This window comes from Neopsephotus bourkii, unplaced genomic scaffold, assembly GCF_033783945.1.
Source record: "Neopsephotus bourkii isolate Nb327-2 ecotype Australia unplaced genomic scaffold, CSIRO-AGI_Nbou_v1 NB_1036, whole genome shotgun sequence".
NCBI classification, from domain to species: domain Eukaryota; kingdom Metazoa; phylum Chordata; class Aves; order Psittaciformes; family Psittacidae; genus Neopsephotus; species Neopsephotus bourkii.
Genome location: NW_026901525.1, coordinates 2,351,845 through 2,367,195, shown reverse-complemented (window position 1 = coordinate 2,367,195; position 15,351 = coordinate 2,351,845). Strand labels below are relative to the sequence as shown.

Genomic DNA, 15,351 nt, shown 5'->3' with positions numbered 1-15,351 from the left:
AGATACTGATAAGCTTCTGGGATGCATATACTTCACCTGCCTCTCCTGCCCTCCTCAGACCCAAGGACAGCACTCAAAAGCACAGGCATGAGTGCCTGCAGAAAAGGTGGCATAACATCTCCTACCACAAGGAACGCTTATGATGAGGTACCTGATCTGAATTCACTTGCACAAAGACTTTGCAAACAGCCCAAAAAGCCTCTTATGCAGGAACATACTGAAGGGTTTGAAAACTAGTAGAAACAATAGGGTTTTTTTTTGTCCTCTGGTATCTAGAGGGCCTTTTTATGCAGCTTTTTGCTTGGCTGCACAAATCCAACACAAAATTAAAAGTTCTATAACATCCTATAACTTTACTGAAAGGACCAGCTCATTGACAGGAACTGGTCAAACATCATCCTCTGAACATGTCACAACACGTTTCAGAGCCTGCTGACATACTTACTCCTCAGTCAACATAAACAAGAATTCCCATTCCTCTTCCCTCTCATCTAGGGCAGATTAAGGTCTCCTTACAGTTCCTTTCTGAAGTCCTCTTGAAATGCAGCTGCTACAGCAGGGTCTCTCACTGAGATTCTTATGTCAAGCACGTTAAAAAGGACAAATCTTATATATGGTGTATATAATTTAATAACAGCTCTATTAATGTCAGTGAGAGTAACTCCTTCAGAAATAGAAGAATATTTTTCTCTCCAAGCAGGAGAATACCTGCTGCAATACTGGATGCTGAGGCCAGGGCATTGAAACGGAAAGGATAAATGATGCATCATCAGAGATACTGTTCTACTGAAAGGTGTTTCCAGTCTCCAAATGGGGCTTTGTTTCAAAATTCCAGATTCACCTGGTAACAGATTATGTTGTTTAAAGACAAATATTGCACCTTCTGCAAACTCTGAAGGGAAAGGAAGGCTGGACAGGCAGAGCACTACTGGGTCCTGCTCTGCCTCTGTGCCAGACACAGATTAAGTACCACACATTTATATACTGTTGAGTGCATTAGCAAAGGAAAGCAGGAGAAACCAGCACAAAGCCATGTAAAGGGCTCCCTTAATACTGCAGTAACACAGACTGTAACTCAATTTCTCCCTTGGTATGCAAACCTCCTCCTTCTTACTTTCCCAGTCTCCTACCCTGAACTAACAGCAGTTTTAGCTGGGGAGATGTTTGTGTTGCTGCAGTGAAGATGCTGAGCTCCTTGGTTCTCGCATACCCCTCTTACAGTACAATTGGCAATAACACTCACAGGGCTTTTTCCATCTATCTCAAGCTCTTCATAATAGCAGCCCTGCTCAACACAGGATTTAACATTCCCCTCTACATTAGGTAAAGGTAGCTCCTGGCTCCATTAGCAGTGTTTTTCCCATCTCACCATTACACCACAACTTTGGCTTCTCAAGCCAAAGGCCATGTGGTGATGTGGTGCTGTCCTGTGGCCCACTGATCACTCACACTATTCCAAAAAGTGTCCAGGAAAAGTATTTTTAGTGTGTTTGTGGAAGGCATGCCTGATTCTTCCTTTGCATGAGGATCTGTATTCACTGATGGCATCTTTTATACACACATCATGTATTCCACCTAAAGGTGCTGTGTGCTCTGAAAGAGCCAAATACATTAGCATTCCTCAACCATAACTTTTGAAGTCAGCATTTGACTATTTTTGCATTTCTTGCCGGTTGTAGTTAGACAACTCCTAATTCTATGGGGAAAGCAAAGACTATAAAATGCCAGAGCTCCACTCTGCTGAAATAACATTAGCGAAATATCAAGTCCTTTATGATGTCATGAGGGATTCCTTAATGTGACTATAGCCTCCTAATGACATCATAAAAAACAACTGCAACATCAGAAAACAGCCAAGGGTCATCAATCAGCCCATCCTCTCTCCTACTCACCAGGGGCAGCAGCCCAACTTGCTCCTATCTGCTTTTTATGAGCACTGCTGTCCGCTGAATAGCACACAGAGAAGAGACTAATAATCATACAAATATGAGGGAGAGCGGTCAATCATCACCTGAAATGTTCAGCACACCTGAGGGAAATCTGGGTGCTGTAGCCTGAAGAGTCTGCAAGCTTAGCATGTAGAAGAGACAACGTGACTCCCTTAGAGGTGACCTGGTGCTCTCTGGGCAGCAGGCAACACCAGTTAGCAACTCAGGCATTCTACAACGTGGGGAGAACGGGACTGAAAAATGAACCCTTTGCTTGCTCTCTTTGTGCTCTAGCTGCAAAGCAAGCTTTTTCCATGTTGTCCATATATCCACCTGCACCCGTATTACAGAGACCATGCTGAAAGAAGGCTTTTCATTCTCAAAGTGAAATGGGTGACAGTCCCAACGAGATGCAGGGACTACCAAATCCTCTGGCAAGAATGGAAACAGCCTCCTCCCCATGTGAAAGTGCAATGCCTCACAGTTAAAGCCTCATTATGCTCTCTGAGGAATACTTTGAAGTTTTCCAGGCATGGAGATGTCTCAAGGAGTTTCCCAGACTCATAAGAAAAACAACCCAGTGACAGATACTGTGGTCTCTAGAGGTTTCACAATCACTCTTGGAAGGTGTTTAAAACGGGGCTTCTGCCAGTGCTGACCAAAGAAAAAGGTTTTCTTTGCCAGCTAAGAAGGGAAAGGATCTGGTTCCTTACCTTGTCCCTCATCATTTGTGCAGTGTGTTCCTGAAGGGGCAGGCTGCACTCAGGGTGCTTCACAGTGCAAGCAGGATTCCCTCCAGGTTCTCTCTCTTTTGTTCCAAGCAGCAGCTGAACGGTGCTCCCAGACACTTGCTTAGTTCAGGGCCACCAGAGCCCAAGCAGATCATTTACAAGTCAGTGTGAAGTACGGAGCCAAGGAGGAGGCAGCGCTGCTGGCAGCCTGGAGAAACAAGACATTCAGTACTTTAATCTCAGTGTAACTCTGCCACTTCCAGATTATATAATCCCACTCTCAGGAGAGGGTGACTTGAGCAGCCTGTCACACTCAGTACACACGTTTCCCCTGTATGTTAATTGTGGTAGAAAGCTGTTGGGCAAATGAGCCCGTTGCACCAAAACGTTATTCTTTTTAGCAGGTCTGCTCCTTTCCTGGATCTCCAGTTCCCAAGCCCTGCTCTTTCAGACTGCACATTTCAGTTTCAGGCAAAGGAATGTGTTCACTGAACTGATCAATTTTGTTTTATCATGTTGACTTTTGCTTATATTTTAAGGCATGTTGCGCCTCAGAAGGAAATTCTTTTAAGCAGGTTTACTTCCACAGCAAGATTCTAATGGAAGGGTTTGAAGCTGTATGTAGAGAAGGACTAACAAAAGAAGGATTTTCTTAACAGATATTAGCATCACTAAATCCCGCAGCATACTGCCTGATGTATACCTCACTCTAATACTATCCATTCAGTAAGTTTCATCACTTACTTCAGGCAGAAAGCACCACTGTAAGCACTGACCATATTTAATGTTACTATTTCTTATGTAATAAAATTCCCTTAGCTGCATGTTAGTCTTAAATAAAATCTGGGGTTTTGATCATAGATTCCTGATTCCGTGAAAAGAGGAGTATATATTAAATATAGGGAGGGAATGCTGGTGTCATAGTGCTTCTAAATTCATATATTTTAGTTACTTTAGACAAGAGAAGGAGCCTGAGATGAAGGAGAAACCTACACAAATCACAATACCCGCAGTCTTCTGACAATCATTTGAGTCTGCATCTTTCTTTTGTAAAGGTAGGAGCATCAATGGTGGAAATAGGGAGTAGATTAAAGATGGACTGGTTCTAAGGAGGCCATCAGCCTCTCTTCCTTCAGAAAGGCAGAGAATATGAGAATATTATCTTTCCACATACAAACCTAACCACTAATTACAATTCAAGTCATATATTTCCAAGCCAAGCACCATTCTGGGGTAGCTGATGGCAGTTTGCAAGGGGAAAAGGAAGCTCCTCTAACAGCCTCTGATTTTTGAAAAGACAAACCTCATCTTTGAGAGCCTGAATTTGCCCATTCAAAATCATGCCCAAATTTCTAAATAAAGAAAAAAATGTGGCCAAATGCATGTTCCTGGGATTCTTCATGGGGTCAGAGGTGCATGGATGTGCACTGTGCATCCAGCCATAGGATATTACATGGCATTCTTACCTGTAATAGATGCCAAAGCATTCTCCATCCAAATTCACCAAAGTTTTGTTCCATTTGTTGCCCCAGCAAAATTCTCCCAGTCCTGGTGTTGGTAAACTTCTGCATCCAAGTCATTTCACTTGCTCCTCGGGATCTCAGTCACACTTGTGCAATGCTGTCAACCATATCCAGGAGGCATAGAAGTGCTTGAGGTATTCCTGCAATTAGAATTTACAGGGGAAATAATCTCCTGATGATGCATAAAATCTCCAGTATAATTCAGTCTCCCAGAGAACAGCCAGGAAGATCATTCTGACACCAATGACCACTCCAGTAATGTCAGCAGCCCTGGCACTCAAGGAGAAGATGAGCTAAGTAAAGCCAAGCCAAATTCAGGTAATTACTTTTCAGAGCAGAAACACATTTCCAAAAGCATATGCAAGCAGTTTTAGTTGCTCCTTTTGACCATTCTGATGTATTATCAATGTATGTTTGCACTTCATGTCAAAGTCAGGATAAGCTGGATATAAAGAACCAACCCAAAGCAATCTCCTTTCACAAGCAACCTGCAGGAAAATGTTTCCTTAAAGTGCCTCTAAACGAACCACCTGGAGAAAATAAAGAACATGATGATCTGCAAAAGCTGTGTGCTTGCTAGCCATATACTGCTTGAGCACAGTGTTCATAAAAGGGAAGCATAAAATAGCCCAAATGGCTGTTGGGGGTGCTGGAGCCAACTTAGAGGGAATAAAAATGGCCTAAATTTGCAGGTGAGGAAAACAGAGCCTTAGGAAGGTGTATGAGCTTAGAAATGCAGCAAGGCCTCTTAGGAGGGCAGTTCTGTGGAGATGACCTCTGTGATATCAGCCAAAGCAGGAAATGAACTAAGACTGTCAAGTGAGTTGCTCTGTAGATGATCTTATCTTAGCCAGAAGTCTTCCTTTTACACAAAACTTGACAGAGAAGATGGCTAATCCCACTGACAGACCATGAGAAAGACTGGGAGCTTGTTATCCATGCTGAGCACTCTCCATCTCGAGCTACAGAACTTCATCTAAGCTCATCTCACAACTCTAAGGATGGTCTTTGCATCAAAATCACCTGTCACTTATGCTCCCCTGGCATCTTGCAGTATAACCTTAAGGAACCTGGTCAAACTTCACAGTTGGTCCAGCTTTGAGAGGGAGTCAAACCCAATGCATCTCTAAGTCCCTTAGAAGTGGAATAAACCTGTATTTCCATGATTCCAAGCTGGCTGAACAGAGATACTCCAGAAGGGCTGGAGCAATCTGTGATGCTAGGATGCTCCTTGCTCAAGGGGCAGCTTCCTCATGAACCAAGCTAGTTACCAATTCATATCCAAAGGACATTTGCTCAATCTGCTTACCAGAGCTCACAAGACCAAGAGGTATCTGGAAAAGCTAAAAGGACCCGAACAAGAGATAATGCATATCCAGAAGGGAAAACCACCGTGCTAAAATGTGGAAGAGTACTGAATATGAATTCCTGGTGAGATACACATTTTTATGTATAGGAATATGTCCCAAAATCTTCAGTACCCTTCAGAGGATGCTCCCAGAGCAGCATGTGAGCCTGAGGATCATTAAAAGTTTCTGCTGGCAATGGGGCATCTCCTGTTGAGGCACAACATCTGTAATTTGGTCTGTGACAGTAAGAGAGGCAGCAGCAAGTGCAACCCATGCTGCTGGGTGTCAGAAATACCCAGGTCCTGCAAGCCTCAACTATTCTTGACTTGTACCATCTTTTAGGATTTTTTTTAGCTGACTTCTCATTAGGTTAAGCTCTTATTTGTGCTCAGAATCCAAGAAGGAAAATCAAACAACAGAAACACAAGGGAAGTTCAGGTTAGATATAAGGAAGTTCTTCCCTGTGAGGGTGCTGAGGCGCTGGCACAGGGTGCCCAGAGAAGCTGTGGCTGCCCCATCCCTGGCAGTGTTCAAGGCCAGGTTGGACACAGGGGCTTGGAGCAAGCTGCTCCAGTGGAAGGGGTCCCTGCCCATGGCAGGGGTTGAGCTGGAGGAGCTTTAAGGGAAGCTCATCCAACTGTAGTGATCCTGAAAGTCTGTTCTGAGAGGGCAGGTTCCATGCTTTTGTAATGCCTGTTCATACATCCTAAGCCCTTAGCTCAGTTTCTACAGTAGGAGAAAAAATGGGCCATGTGAGTAGTTCAGGCTTCCTTTTTTATTAAATCAGATGCTCATGCGACTCTTTGACAGAACTGAATGATAGGATCAAGAGGTAACGCTCCCTACACCTCAATCTGGAATGCCTTATTCTTGGGAAAACTCCTTCCATTACAAAGAGCCTGCTCAGATGAGCTGTGTTTAGTTTCCAGCTGACACGACAATTCTCTGTACGCTGTTGAGTAAGTCACTTGATCGAGTAAGCCACTTGATCTCCAGGTGCCTCAGTTTCCCATTCCTTCTCAGTGAAGCTCTCACTCTGGGCAGCCACGGCACCCACTTGACTTCACCTCAAGGCATTATCATAAGAGAAAATAAATATTAATTACAATTAAGGGTGCTTGGACGTGCAGGGCAAACTGTGGCCTGCCTCTGGCTGTCATGAATATGAACTTTGAAACTACAGTTGTGTAAAACTCAAAACCACCACACACATTTATCAAAGGCACCATCAGGCACCAGCGACTCCGTCGATTTTCCAGACTCACTGAATCATAGAATGGTGAGGGCTGCAAAGGACCTTAAGATCATAACTACTGTCCCAGCCCTGCAAGGTGGTTCCTGGTCATGCACTTTGTTTTGTATGTTATAAAACTGGCAAACACTATGGTATGAGAACTCCGTCAACGTGTCAGTTTATGTCAAACAAACCCCTGTGAATTCATGCCAAATATAAAGTCAAATGTTTTAATGGAGATATTAATAACCTGTGAATACAAGTAAAAGCTAATGACATTTGTCTTTTACTGGTGCTAGTAATCAGTATTGTCTGTATGCAGATGGCAAAACCCTGGTAAGCCTTTGCTGGATTATTGGTGAATCTAGATCGGATATGGGCATCTTACTCAAAGGAGCACACAGAACTGTGGATACTTTGCCCTTTTCTCCCTATAAACATTTGTCAGTTCACTCACCAGCTGCTGTTTGGTGTATACACATGCCCAGGCTGATGTTAGCTGAGGCTGCAATATAGCTATGTTAAATAATTTTATCTGATTTGTTGGATGATGGTATTTCTAATGGAAAACAACATGGTAATTTCAGAATGTTACTGATTAGATGAAAATGATATTGCATCAAAGTTACTTCCTTAATTTATTCTGAAAAAAACAAGAAGGATTTCTCTATTAAGATGCTTAATTAAAATCTATCTCTCGCCATACAAAATCTATACTTCAGGTCCTGCATGTCATGTCTGAAAAGAACAAAGGCTGATTAGCATCTTTTACACTCTGCTTTGCTTTTTGTCACTTACACATTCATTACAGCAACTGCAGCCAGGTTGCGAAGGTCTGAGAGAAAGGGTGCTAGTACACGGACTGCCTGAGCACAGGCAGAACAACAAGAGAATGCAGCTGAGCTTTTTGGGTTTATAAAGAAAATGGGGGGAGTGGATGGAGTCCAGATGGGACTGGGGTGAGGTGTGATGGGGAACAGTTTGTACTTGGAGGGGATCTGTGGGAAACGCATCACATAAGTAAGGTCACAGGCACTGATGCTGAAATCAAACTGCTCCATCACTCTCCCAGCTTCACGGTTCTCTCCCAGATGTAGAAATAAAGCAGGGAAAAAGGCAACGTGAGCACCAGCAATATGGCACATACACACAGAGCATGTAAGTTTGCTTGCACAGACTCTCACCAACAGGCTCCTATGAATCACAGGTGAAGAAAAACTAAATTCGACCTCTTTCTCAGTGAAGCAGTGAATTACATGTTGCTGAATTGTAAAACCCCAGATTTCCCAGCCCTTAGAGCCTCTTTCCTTAACATGTTACCTGCAGGGAAGTCTTAGACCTCGGAATCCACATTAACGACACAGCAATGTAAATGTAATTTCATTTTTGTGTCTTAAAAAAGCAAAGTGCAAATAAAAAAGGAGATGTCTTCACACTGAAACAAAGGCAACACCAAGTTTATCTGGCTGTACAGTCCCTTACAGAGAATAATTTCTTTTAGCCACATGCCATCTAATTTTGCTGCACTACATGTTTTACACATACAGAGCTGAAGATCAGAACATCTATTGTCTGATAACTCATTGCTCAATTAATTGGTTTGTGTTTAGCAAAGTGGCTATTTCTCAGTAGGGACCAACCACACACCAGCCATGAACTTTAAAGTAAACCCAATTATTAGCTAACAGTAAAGCAACAATCTGTAAGGCACCTTAAAGAATGCAAATCATCATTGTAAGCTGCTGAATAGGAATGCACAAATAGAAGGATGTCAGCAGGTGAAGTTCCCTTGCACAGAGAAGAGAAATATGCACAAACGCAGCTCTCCCTCCACCTTCACAGCAGAACAGCCTATTGAAGAGACAGACCTCAGGTTTTTTTTCCCTCTCATCACTAAGAATGATACCCTGCTGGGTGTAATCAAGATCCATGAACTCAGGGCTTCAGGAGTGTGAACGCTGCCATCCCAGGACTGGCCTTGTTTAGCTCTAAGAGTTTCAAACCTATGCTTGGCATCCCACACTGAGGCCTTGCATGTCAGCCTGGGCTATCGATTCCCATTTCTAGCTCCATTTTTAGTTTATTAGCCTCATATCACTATACAGTAGTGAAGCATTCAGCTAAAATTAGGCCATTTATATCACATTTCAGTAAATATGGAGTGGATGACTTAAAGCTGTAAGGCCAAGGTGTTGCACTGACAAGCAGTAAGAAAAGTGCTCTCACACCTTACAGCTTTCATATCCCTCTACCCTTGCCTCACAGGCACCGTCACAAACTCAGCCTGTCTGATACAACTCCTCAGCATCTGTAAAACTTTCCTTTATTATAAGCAATCAAGCTGTAATTTTCACGTTATTTGACAATATTTTACCTACATTCTCTCAGAATTCAAGTTCCTTTCTTTATTTGCCACATGCACATCACTCTGATAATCCCTCTTCTATATATTGATGTTCTTTTACATATTTGTTGTTCATACATTATGTACATCAAAATGCCATCGAATGCCAGGGCAGGAGCAACAAGATAGCTATATGTACTTATTCTGTGTGATTAATACTGAATGCAGCCTTGCTCATAATATTCTTGTGTATGATTTTACCTGTAAGTTATTACAAATGGTCTGAATATTTTCATTTCAAATTACCCTGAAGATGTCATAGTGTTTGCTTATTTCTAATATAAGTTTTTCTATCTGTCATCATTTGTCAGTAGTGTCTAGGGCAGGAAACATCCATCTGTACAAAGAGAATCCCCCTTGAAACTGTAAATGCTTTTAAAGCTGAGACACTGTATTCAGGGTTCTAACCTGAAGACCTCTGAGCTTCTTGAGGAAGGCACCACGTTTTCTTCATTTATAGTCAAAATTTAGCATAATCTGGCTTCTGAGGGAATGAAAAGAGATAAAAATATGACTGATTTAGATTGCAAGTTCTAGTGCTTTCTGTAATACACAGGGTTTCCATGCCCACATAAGTCTTTCTCAACATTCACATCATTTATGTGAATTTGGAGTTTCTGCTTAAAACCAAACCCGCCCCCCCCAAACCCAGAAGATCCACCAGTGGGACCTCTTCAACCAGCACAGCCTGGTCCTTTTCTTACTCTCTTAGATCATAACTCCAAGGCTTTTGATTCTCTTAGTCTTGAAACTATAAAAATCTTATTTCTATAAGCTCTTTTATTGTCACCCTCCTAGTCAGTGGTGTCATTTTCATTCATATCATTCTGTAGGGATGTAAGAGGAAATGAACCAGACAGAACAGAGCTATAAATAAGATGCAGCTACCCTATTCCAAGTGCAGATTCAACAACATTCTTTTAAGCCCACAAAAATACAATTTGGGAATTATGGGAAGTTGTCTTCTTACTGGAGTTCTGAGATTAGCTTTCATGCAGTGGCCACCCTTTATTATTGACTTATGTGAATAAAAGCTGCATTTCCTGAGAAGCAGCTCTATGGGTACAAACAGCAGAGCAAGCTCACACTGCATGTATACATTAGCTTATGCTTATGAGCAAAAGAACCTGAGAATCAGAGAATTCTTAAATACAAAGGATTCCGCTTAGAATTACTTAAAATACTAATATAAAGAGTCTTCAGGCTAAAAAAAAGGTATTCTCACAGCAAATGGATCACCATTGGTTTCTTAGAGGCTTGCTGAGCAACACCATGGATTGTTTGCTTTACAGCAAGAGAATGATGTACAATACTGGTTACTTTTTAGCATGGAATTGTGGAAAAAAAAACCCAAACCAAATGGACAATTGTCCACAGGGAATTTTGCTGGGCTGATGAAACATTACAAATACCAGCTTTCTGTAACTCCTTAGAACAAACTAGACCTACTGGTCTTCTGCCAGAGACACACTGGCAGCTTTTACCTTCTCTCCAGCAGCCCAACAGGAGGAAGCTGGTTTAACCCAGACTCAGAGGTTGAGCTGCTTCTGCCCCAGCAGGGCAAAGCCACTGGAGAAAACACAGCAGCACGGCTTGGATGGCTGCTCCACAGAGACCTGGTGCAGTCAAAGACAAGGCATTCAGCACAGTCCTCCCCATGGAATCCCCTCTTAACTTTCAGCCATCAATACTTTAAAGGGACTTTCAGAGTTGGAGCTTTAAGGTCCCTTCCAACCCATAGTACGATTCTATGGTCATACTAGTGTCTGAGGCTGCAGTTATCTTTGTAGGAAGAGTAAGCTTCCAGGGGACACACTTGACTGTCTAACTGGGGATGCAAAAGGCACCCTTCAGACATCAGTCCCTCAGAACAGCACTGCTGGCACTTAGTGATGAGTTGGAGCTGTGAACTCTAGGATTTGATAATTACAACAACCCATGGATTTGCTAAAGTAGAACAGATTCTATATTTTACTACCCTCTCCAAGCCATTCATCCTTTGAATTAGAGTAACCAGATAGATCTCTAAGTTAGAAGGAGTAGGCTGTGCTGAAATAAAGCATTCATGAAAATGAGGATTTAATGATCTGGAGAGCAACCTGACAGTACAACTAAAACCTCAGGGGAGCAGCAACAGTAACCCTGAGTGTCTCACCTGTAATTAAAGTGCTGATAAGCCCAGGTAATGCTGCTTATTAATATTCAGTGCAAAAATAGGAGAGGAAGAGGCAAACATGGAATAACAATATTGGGTCCGACCTCTCTCCATACACACTCACTTCCGATATCCCACATAGACAGCAGCATCTCTGACCTAGGCCAAGCCAAGCATTATGCTGTAAACTGTCACCAATGAGCCACAGTGGCCACATTTTGTGTAAGCTTAAGGAAGGGGAATTTTCTGCTCTTGCTAATTTATTCTGGGAAGACATTGGTATCTAAGGATGAGTTTTTTGTCACGTTATGCATCACTGAGACACTCCAGAGAGGAATGATATTAAAAACCCCAAGAACTGCTTGTTGCCCTAGGCATGTGCCTGTTTTGTTGCCAGTTTGTTTCATGCATAATGGCTCTGTTAGCTCTACAACCTGAAAATAAAGCAATGAAACACACTCTGCAGGTGCATTTGGGACCCTCCTGATGCTCCAGGAACGGGGAACCTCTTTGAGACCTATTACTGGTGATACTCTGACCTGTTAAGGCATAAGTTCCACTACCAGCAAGAGTGGTGCAGAGCCGTGGGGATGGGTGGAGGGTAGCTGCTGCAGTGTAATGTTAGACTGGTAAAGGTAGGTTTAGATTAGATATTAGGAAGAAATTCTTTACTGTGACAACTTTCTGCTTATTTTTGACAGTAAAACCGTTAGAGATGATGCTATGACTAGAAATCTGGAGAGCATTTAGTGTTCAAGGATTCCAAATGTTAGTATTTCTCCTTTAGCCTCTTTTATGGGAACTATTAACTGTAATTTAAGCCCAAACTGTTAAAAGCAGTATCCAGATTTAAGGATTCTGTCATACCAATTAGAAATAATTTCTAGCTGCACTTCAATGGATAGGCTTTTACCTTTTGTTACAGCGGAAAATCACTCATCCACTGTAGCACAGGACATCTGCATAGATTTGTTTCTTATTATCTTTAATGGTATTGGCAAATACAGAGTTAACACATTTCTGCTACATATATCTGCAGTTGTTGGAATACCAGCTTCTAAGAAAATTACAAGTTTAAGTATTCGGTTAAACCAAAGTTACAATTTAATTAACATACTAGGAGAATATTCAAAGCTGATGTCACCTCATCACTCACACTACACTTGGAGGCATAAAGGAGGATCCTCTGACTTGACTCACGAGCAGAAATATCATCACTGCAATCTCTAACGTGCTGGAAGATGCTAACACATGAAAGGCCGACCTGTGCTTTCAAGAGTTTTCTTTCTGCTGTTTTTAAGTTCTATTTTCACTCCCTTCCTGGATGTGTAACTGTGCACACACAGAAAATATAACTCAGCACTGATAAAAAAAAGGCTTAATTATTTCATTTCAAAATCTTTGCCTACAGAAGAATAATGGTGAACAATGTCAAATATTCACCATTACACAATTTTTACTGGTGGTCCCTGCCAAACACAAAGTTAACCTAAAATGGAGGGCTGAGGGAGATTCTTCCCCCTGTGGTTTCTCTTCACTGACTCCCTGAATCGTGCAGTCAAGACAGCTTGTGTGAGCTCTGACCTCTTAGTTCTCTGCAGGCCACAAGATCATGACCTTATGAAAACTGTTTCTCCTTTTTCTGCCACTGTGGATCGCATTCTTAGCTTAGTGGAGAAGAAAGTTTCCAGAGAGTTATCACCATCTGTGTAAAAACCAACTCAACTATCAGATCAGAATAGCAAGGGCATCTTGTCTATCGTTAACTTGCATGCATATATTATAAAGAGCTTTTTCTGCTCTAAATGGTAAACTAAAAAGAAAGGCTTAATGTTGGCGTGCGACAAGCATGGCTGTGCTGTGGGATGAAACTCACCCATTAGTGACGTGATGCAGGTCCTCTCCTGTGTAATTGTGTCACATGCTTCAATTTTCCTGATGGCTTTGTTGTTACTGGACAATTTGGAAAGTTACTGCTGGGGAGCCATCTGCCATCTCCCACCATCATGGCTTTGAAGAGTACTATTCCAAACCTAACTATTCTATGATTCTATGTGAGGCTTCAGCAGGTGATGTCCAAGCTGATGCTGGGCTCAATAAACTTCCAAACTAGGTTCTAAAGGCTACAAAATGTAAGAAACATAGGTAAATTCACAGCCTCCATACACTAAAGTCAGATGGTGTCCTCTGCTCTCTGTCCTATCACAGTGCTGCCCTGGAAGGGTAAACACCCTGCATTCAAAAACCCCACAGGCAACTGTGATGCCTCATGACTATGAAGAAGAGATCAGGAGAAACATTTAGACCAATGTTCTGCAATGACCAAACCCATGTGTTTTTGGATCCAAGTCCTTCTTCCTTCTCTCTCTTTCTTCTAAATGCCAGTAGTAATCTGGGAAAGAAACTCCCATCAGTAAGTTAATCATAATTTGTGCAGTTCTCAAGTTTTCTGGCATTTTAGGCAATAATGTTATGAGTCCAACAGCTCTCTAGCAAGACTAGACTCTCCATTAATGTTAATGCAGCTACACTAAGAGGATTCACTCCAAAACCTCTGTCTATATTCTGAAGGGAAAACTGGCATTATGAGCCCTGGTTTTATCTTTATTAGCTTTTTCTTTACTAGCTCGACCCTCCTTTTTTTTTCAGCTCCATTTCAGTGACCATATATAATCACAGAAATGTATTTTACATTCAGCCTTTATACCAGCCCCTGGCCCCTTTGGGCTGCTTCTAGTACCTCCCTACTCACTGCTCCAGAATATATTATAAAAGCAATTTTGGCCAACTGCTCCCACAAGAGTGGGCTATGTCAGTGCCTTGCGTTGATGTAGCTGGACAAAGGAAGGGGACTCTATTTGTGTTTCCCTCATGTCTGATGCACACCACTTCAAAGAAATTGCTTTCAAGTGCTTCACTTTGATGAGGGGAACACAACTTCTGTTTTCTTTGGGTTGTTCTTTATTTTTGCCTTGAAAAGTTATAAAGAATTTTGCACCAGGAGCTGTACGTACTTACAATGAACACAAGGAGTGTGCAAACCTTCAAGTCAATTCAGCTCCTCCATGCTCCTTCCATGCATAAAGAAGATACCAACTGAATTTAGTTTGCTTTGTTGCACACAGGTGAACAGGTTGGTGACCACTTCAGTACAAGCAAAGCTCCTTTAGAAACACCTTAATACTGCAGCAGCACATGTTTAATGCATGCATGCACTGTGATTTTTGCAGTAGAAATCAAGAAATTAGCTTAAAACAAGCATCTGGGATGACTGGAACAAAGGCTGAAATAAGCAGAAACACACTCATGTCAAGAGACTCCAGAACTGTGACACCAGGTAATTAAAACGTTTAGCTCAGCAGTAGTCATTTTTTCCCCTTTTTTCTTCTTTCACATGGCATCAGTATTGCATTGCAGGAATGACTGGTTTTTAGCCACCACCATTCCATGTGGGACATTTGTCTTAACCTGGTTGACAAAATAGTTCATAATTCAAAGGGGGTTTAGTGGATTTTTCCCACACATCTATGGGGCTTTAACCCCACTACTTCCATTTGCAAGAAGCCAGGTACCTTCCCTGTATTCCTCAGAGTGCTGTAAAAACAAACTGTACAGAAGGCAGGCTCCCAGCAAAAGCTGGACTGTAAAACATAACAGAGACAGGTTGGAAGCATGCAGCTTGTAGTTATGCCTGTAACAAAAACTTATCACAGATACTGTAGAATACACAGATATCAGTGATAGTAATGGAGAGGTCATTTTCATATGGGAAATTATGTTACATGGATCTTTCTTTGTCCCCCAAACTATTTGAGCTGAAAATACATTTAATAGAAACATGGGATTTAGAATTCGAGTACATTACAGTAGGATGATTGGACGTAGAATCCTCACAGCTTTGTTTCTCATTTTCACTTTAAACCATTTTGTGTTTCTTTCCATTCTGGCTTTACTGTCTCCAGTCTGCATGCCAGCTGAGAAATCTCCCCATTTCTGGGCCAAATGAAGTCACAAGAGCCCTTTCACA

At 42.0% G+C, this 15,351-nt stretch overlaps 1 long non-coding RNA gene across 1 annotated transcript in view; it reads right to left on the bottom strand.

The window, feature by feature from the left end:
• Positions 1-2,272: 2,272 nt before the first annotated feature.
• The window catches only part of LOC133216204 (uncharacterized), a 133,317-nt gene continuing 120,238 nt past the window's right edge, over positions 2,273-15,351 (bottom strand). Inside the window, exons 3-4 of the long non-coding RNA XR_009726575.1 lie at positions 4,126-4,322; positions 2,273-2,867 (exon numbers count right to left, since the gene is read on the bottom strand). This is a non-coding gene — a long non-coding RNA (uncharacterized LOC133216204). The remainder of the gene's footprint in view (positions 2,868-4,125; positions 4,323-15,351) is intronic.